The sequence below is a fragment of the Diceros bicornis genome, chromosome 15 (genome assembly GCF_020826845.1).
Source record: "Diceros bicornis minor isolate mBicDic1 chromosome 15, mDicBic1.mat.cur, whole genome shotgun sequence".
Taxonomy (NCBI): Eukaryota; Metazoa; Chordata; class Mammalia; order Perissodactyla; family Rhinocerotidae; genus Diceros; species Diceros bicornis.
Genome location: NC_080754.1, coordinates 20,812,572 through 20,819,624, shown reverse-complemented (window position 1 = coordinate 20,819,624; position 7,053 = coordinate 20,812,572).

The following is a 7,053-nucleotide window of genomic DNA, read 5'->3' as shown; positions in this document are numbered from 1 at the left end:
TTTTGGAGCCTTCTCTCTTTTTTTTCTTGGTGAGTCTAGTTAAAGGTTTCTCAATTTTGTTTATCTTTTCAAAGAACCAGCTGTTAGTTTCATTGATTTTTTTTCTATTGTTTTTTTAGTCTCTATTTCATTTGTTTCTGCTCTGATTTTTATTATTTTCTTCCTTCTACTGATTTGGGGCTTTGTTTGTTCTTCTTTTTCCAGTTCCTTTAGGTGCACTGTTAGATTGGTTATTTGAGATTTTTCTTATTTGTTGAGGTAGACCTGTATTGCTATAAACTTCCCTCTTAGAACCACTTTTGCTGTATCCCATAAATTTTGGCATGTTGTATTTTCATTTTCATTTGTCTCCAAGTATTTTTTGATTTCTCCTTTGATTTCTTCATTGACCCAATCATTGTTCAGTAGCATTTTGTTTAATCTCCACATATTTGTGGCTTTTCTGATTTTTTTCCTATAGTTGATTTCTAGTTTCATACTATTGTGGTCAGAAAAGATGCTTGGTATTATTTTGATCTTCCTAAATTTATTGAGACTTGGGGCTGGCCCGGTGGTGTAGTGGTTAAGTTTGCATGCTCTGCTTTGGCGGTCCAGGGTTTGTGGGTCCAGATCCCAGGGGCGGACCTACACACCGCTCACCGCTCATGAAGCCATGCTGTGGTGGTGTCCCACATGCAAAATAGAGGAAGACTGGCACAGTGACAATCTTCCCCAAGCAAAAAGAGGAAGACTGGCAACAGACGTTAGCTCAGGGCCAATCTTGTGCACCAAAAAAAATAAATAAATAAATAAAATAAAAAACCAAACAACAAAAAATTTATCGAGACTTGTTTTGTGGCCTAATATGTGATCTATCCTGGAGAATGTTTCATGTGTATTTGAAAAGAAGGTGTATTCTGTGGTCTTGGATGGAATATTCTGTATATATCTAGTAAGTCCAATTGGTCTAATGTGTCATTTAAGGCCAATGATTCCTAATTGATCTTCTGTTTAAATGATCTATCCCTTGGTGAAAGTGGAGTGTTAAAGTCCCCTACTATTACTGTGTTGCTGTCTATTTCTCCTTTTATGTCTGTTAATAATTGGTTTATATATTTAAGTGCTCCTATGTTGGGTGCATAGATATTTACAAGTGTTATATCCTCTTGTTGGATTGTTCCCTTGATCATTATATAGTGCCCTTCTTTGTCTCTTGTTACAGTTTTTGTTTTAAAGTCTATTTTGTCTGATATAAGTATTGCTACCCATTTGTGTGGAGTATCTTTTTCCATCACTTCACTTTCAGTTTGTAAGTGTCTTTAGGTCTGAAGTGTGCCTCTTGTATGCAGCATATATATGTGTCTTGTCTTTTTATCCAATTGGCCACCCTATGCGTTTTGATTGGAGCATTTAGCGCATTGACATTTAAAGTAGCTATAGATAAGAATGTACTTATTGCCATTTTATTACTTTTTTTCTGGATGTTTTAGTAGTTCTTTTCTTTTCCTTTCTTCTTCTCTTACTCTATTCCCTTGTGGTTTGATGGTTTTCTTTAGTATCATGTTTAGTTTCCTTTCTCTTAATTTTTTGTGTATTTGTTATAGGTTTCTGGTTTGTGATTACCATGAGGTTCATATATAATAACCTACATATATAGCAATCTATATTAAGTTGATAGTTTCTTTAGTTTAACCTCTTGCTAAAAGCTCTACTCTTTTAATCACCTCCTCCCACATTTTATGTTTTTGATATCATATCTAACCTCTTTTTTTGTGCATGTGTATCTATTACCCTTTCATCATGGAAATAGATAATTTTAGTACTTTTGTCATTTGACCTTCATATTAGCTTCATAGATGGTTGATCTGCTACCTTTACTGTATATTTGCTTTTCCCAGTGATTTTATTGCTTTCTTTTTTAAAAAATAATTTTCTTATTCTTATTTGTGGTCTTCTCTTTTCCACTTAAATAAGTCCCTTTAGCATTTTTTGTAAGGCTGGTTTCTTGGTGATAAACTCCTTTAGTTTTGCTTGTCTGGGAAACTCTTTATTTCTCCTTCCATTCTGAATAATAACCTTGCCCCATAGAGTATTCTTGTCTGTAGGTTTTTTCCTTTTAGCACTTTAAATATATTGTGCCACTCTCTTCTAGCCTGTAATGTTTCTGCTGAGAAGTCAGCTGATTGCCTTATGGCATTTCCTTTGTGTGTAATTTGTTGCCTTTCTCCTGTGGCTTTTAGGATTCTTTCTTTATCTTTAATTCTTGACATTTTAATTATAATTTGTCTTGGTGTGGGCCTCTTTGGGTTTATCTTGTTTGGTACTCCCTGTGCTTCCTGAAGCTGTATATCTGTTTCCTTCTTTAGGTTAGGAAATTTTCCATCTATTATTTCTTCAAATAGATTCTCTGCCCCTTTGTCTCTCTCTTCTCCTTCTGGGACACCTGTAACATGGATGTTAGTGTGCTTGATGTTGTCCCAGAGGTCCCTTAGACTCTCCTCATTCTTTTAGATTCTTTTTTCTTTTATCTGTTCAGCTTGGGTGATTTCCTCTGGTCTTTTGTCCAGCTCACTGACCCATGCTTCTGTATCGTCTACTCTACTTTTGAGTTCTTCTAGTGAATTTTTCACTTCCTGTATTGTATTCTTCATTTCTGATTGGTTCTTTTTTATATTTTCCAATTCTTTGTTGAAGTTCTCACTGAGTTCATCCATTCTTCTCCCATGATCAGTGAGCATCCTTATGACTATTAGTTTGTACTCTTTGTCAGGTACATTTTTTAATCTCTGTTTTGTTTAGTTCTTTTTCTGGGGTTTGTCCTATTCCCTTACTTGGAACGTATTCTTTTGTCTCCTCATTTTGCCTCTTTCTCTGTGCTTATATCTATTTATTAGGTAGGTCAGCTGCATATCCCGATCTCAGAGTGGTGGCCTTATGTAAGAGATGCCATATGAGGCCCAGCAATGTGCTTCCCTCCCATCTCCAGTTCCAAATGTTCCAGGAGGGTCCCCTGTGTGGGCTATATGTGTTCTTCTGCTGTGGCAGGGTTGCTCTTGCTGCAGGTGCTTGGGGAGGCTAAGCTGTCCCCCTGGCTGGCTGGTTGTAATGCTCAGCTGCATGTGGCTCCTACAGACCCTTCAGTCACTTTATCGGGTGTGGGGAGCCCCAGCACAGTTGGCTGCAAGGTTTAATAGCACATTCCTGTTGCAGTTTTTCTGTTAAGTGAGCAGGCCCCAAGCATGGCTGGTTGCTAGGCTCAGGGGTTTACAATTGCTGTGGGCTTCTGGCCTGCAAGGCTGTTGTCAGCTCTTTCAGGGTTGCAGCTGAGTGGTGCTGGTCCCAGGCATGGGAGTACCCAATTGTTTCAGGCTTAGGAAGGTGAGGCCAATCTCCCACCTGGCTGTTTGACAAGCACAAGTCTTCTGCAGCTGAAAAACCCCACTGCCCACAGGGCCAGACACTCTGTCAACACAGTCCTACCCTGTGTGTGCACCCTGACCCAGTGAAGTGGACTCAATCACCCCACTGCAGAGGCCCCACACACTCCACCAATGCAGGCTGCCCCTCATGCATGCCCTGCCCCACAGAGGCCGACCCACTCACCCAGCTGCAGAGTTTCCAGGCACCCTGCCCATGCAGGCCCACAAGTTGCCTGAGGGCTTGCTGTTGGGTGGGGCCAGTCCCTACAGTGGGCTACCTGCCCTGGCTGAGCTGGATTACATGGGTGCTAGTGGGTGGGGCAGACATCTGGGCTAACAGGACATAGGAAGAACTCCAATGGCCTCTGCCAGCATCCAGGTCAGCATACCTGTACTAGGTCACAGCAATGGCTGCCACCAATGTCTCAGCCCCTAGGGAGGTCTCACCTGTCACCAAGATGCATGCAGGGCCTATCAAGTAAGTCTCTTTTCACCAAAGGACTGTGCATCTTTCTCTCTGGTGATTTTAGGTTGCTTTCCAAAACAAGTGAATTTGTATGTGGGCCCTTTAAGAGCAGGCTTTTTTTCCTTATGTCTCATAGCTTTTCTGGGGATATTCTCCATTGTAGTTAATAGCCAGCAAAGCCACATATTATGATGCTTGTCTCAGTTGTGCTGAGTCCAAAAGCTGCTTATTGTGGTAATGCTCCCCTGCTCAGATACCCTGTTCCTCCAGGGAAGGCTTCATACTTTGGGATTGCTCCTGGCCAGCTGTGAAGTGCCATGGCTCAAAGATGGCTTTTTCTCTCCAGAAAGGAATTTCTGCCTCTTCCACCTCAGTCAGCACTGTATCTTGTTGCGTGGGTTCTTTTTATCCAGTTTTCAGTTCTCTCTCAGGGGTAATTGTTCCAAGAGTAGTTATAAATTTGTTGTGCCCATGGAAGGAGGTGAATTCAGAGTCTGCCTATGCCACCATCTTGACACCATCCTCTGTTGTATTATTTTTATATTTAAAGTGCACTTTTTGTAGGCAGCATATAGTTGGGTCTTGCTTTTTGTCCAATCTGACAATCTCTGCCTTTTAATCAGGCAGTTTACACCATTTATATTTAATATGATTGTTAATGTGGTTAGGTTTAAGTATATCGTCTTGTTATTTGTTTTTTATTTGTCCCATTTGTTTTCTGTTTTTTCCCTTTTCCTGTTTTTCTACCTTCTTTTGGACTAATTGAATTTCATTTTTGATTTGATCTCCTTTTTTTTCTTATTAGTTATAATTCTTTATTTTGTTATTTTAATGATTGCTTCAGGGTTTATGGTATATATATTTATCTATCACAGTGTACCTTTAAGGATACTATACCATTTCATGTGTAGTGTAAGAACCTTATAATAGTATACTTTCATTTATCCCCTTCTGTTCTATATGCTATTGTTGTCATGCATTTTATTTTTCATCTCTAAAAGTTCAGTTTGGGTCTGTCTTTATATCTTCCATGTCTCTAACTTTTTGAATATATGGACTATAGTTATAATAACTGTCTAAATGTTCTTCTCTGTTAATTCTAACCATCTATGCCAGTTCTGGGTCACTTTTGACTGGTTATCCTCATCCCTAACAGTTGTGTTTTCCTGCCTTTTTGCATACCTGGTAATCTTTGTTTGGCTGCCAGACATTGTGAATTTACCTCGCTAGGTGCTGGATATTTTTGTAGCACTGTAAATCTTCTTGAACTGATTCTGGGAGACACTTTAAGTTATTTGGATATGGTTTGGTCCTTTTGGGTCTTGTTTTTACAGTATAATAGGCAGACATGGAGCAGTGCTCATTGTAGGGCTAATTCTTCTCTACTAGTGAGGCAAGACCTTCCTGAGTACTCAGTGCCTTGTGAGTTACGACTTTTTCCAGTTGGCTGATGGAAATAGGCACTATTCCCAGCCTAGTGTGAGTGACAGGAACTAGTCCCTCTAATCCTTACAGGTGATACTTTTCCTGGCCTAGGACAGTTTCCTTACATGCATGCATTGATCATGAATACTTGAGGGAGATTCTCTGCAGATCTCTAGTATTCTCTCTTTGTCATCTGTCATCTCTCTGTTATTCTGTCCTGTGAACTCTAGCTGCTTTAGTGTCCCTGAACTCACCTTGTTTGCTTCCTGTCTCTCAGAGACCACTGTCCTTTGTTACCTGATATAAAGTATCTTGAAAACTATCATTTTATATATTTTGTCTGATTTTTTTTTAGATGCTCTGGTCTATGTTGTTTAAGTCACTCTATGGTATTTTGTTATGCCATAGCAGGAGAGGAAGCAGAAACTGCCTTTTAAAAGTTGGGCTCAGAATTGTCATAGCTTCACTTCCACTCTACTCCATTTGTCAAAGCAGTCACAGGCCACCCCAAATTTAAAGGGAGGGGAAATATATCCCAATTTCTCAGAGAGAGGAATGTCAAAGAATTTGAGGCTATTTTTGAATGCACCACACTGTACAAATTCATTTCCATTTGTCTCAATAATATACTTTGTAGCAATTTTTTTTCCAATCCAGGAATTTAGACGTCAAATCTCCTTTTAGTCTCCTTTAATCTGAAATAGTTTCTCATCTTTCCTTGTCTTGCATGACATTGAAATTTTTGAACTGTTTAGGCCAGTTGTTTTGTAGAGTGTCCCTTGATTTGTGCTTGTTTGTTTCCTCATGATTAAATTCCAATTATGCCTTTTTGGCAGGAATACCATCAAGGTGAGGTCATGTCCTCAAAGCATCACCTCATGTGCGATGCCAGTTTGCACTACTGGTGAAATTAACTTTGAGCACTTGGTTAAAGTGGTATCTGCCAGATTTCTCCAAAGTAAAAGTACTCTAGCCCCTTTGTAACCGGTAAGTAACCTCTAGGGACATTTTCTTTAAAAATTTCATAAATAGCTCTTCTGTATTGTGTCAGACAATTCCACTATCTGATGTTCTTGGGGGTCTAACTCTGTTGGGTATTAGCTCTGCTGACTGTCACTTCTGTGTGGCCTCCGGTGCTCGGTGATTTTTTTTTAAATTGTGAACTTGCATTTGTTTGAAGCCTATGGGACTAAACCGAGGGTCCGTCCTCCAGAGCGGGTTTCCACTACTTCTGCTCAGAGCACAGGCGGCTTGGGAACTCTAGCGCTCCTCCGCGGTCTCGGCTTGACGCAGAAGGCTCAGGTGTGGCTCTTCTCCTTTCGGTCCCGGTTCCGGTGGCTGCAGAGACCTTCCATGGGCCTTCAGCATAGCCCCAGAACTCCTGCTTAGAGCTCAGGGACCCCAGCACTGGTTCTTCTCCTGGTTTGTGCCTTTTGGGGTGGGGTGGCTCTTGGAGCATCTTTTACTTCCCTGTGAGTGCGGTTTGGGGGAGGGGGCGGGAGGGTGTCCTGGAGAATCTAGCCAGCTATCCTGCCTGCCTAAGCAGAACCCTCCATGATTTTTCACTCAAATCTTTATAGTATAAATATGATTCTGTCTTGGCTTTCCGTAATATCTTTGAAGAAATTAGGATTTCTCACAATTTATTCAGTTAATATTCTCAATAGTCCTGCGACATAGCAAAGCCAGTTAATTTGGTACGTTATGCAGCTGAGAAAGCTGAAACCTGTCAGGGCGACGTGAGGTGAGGTTACTGACCTCTAA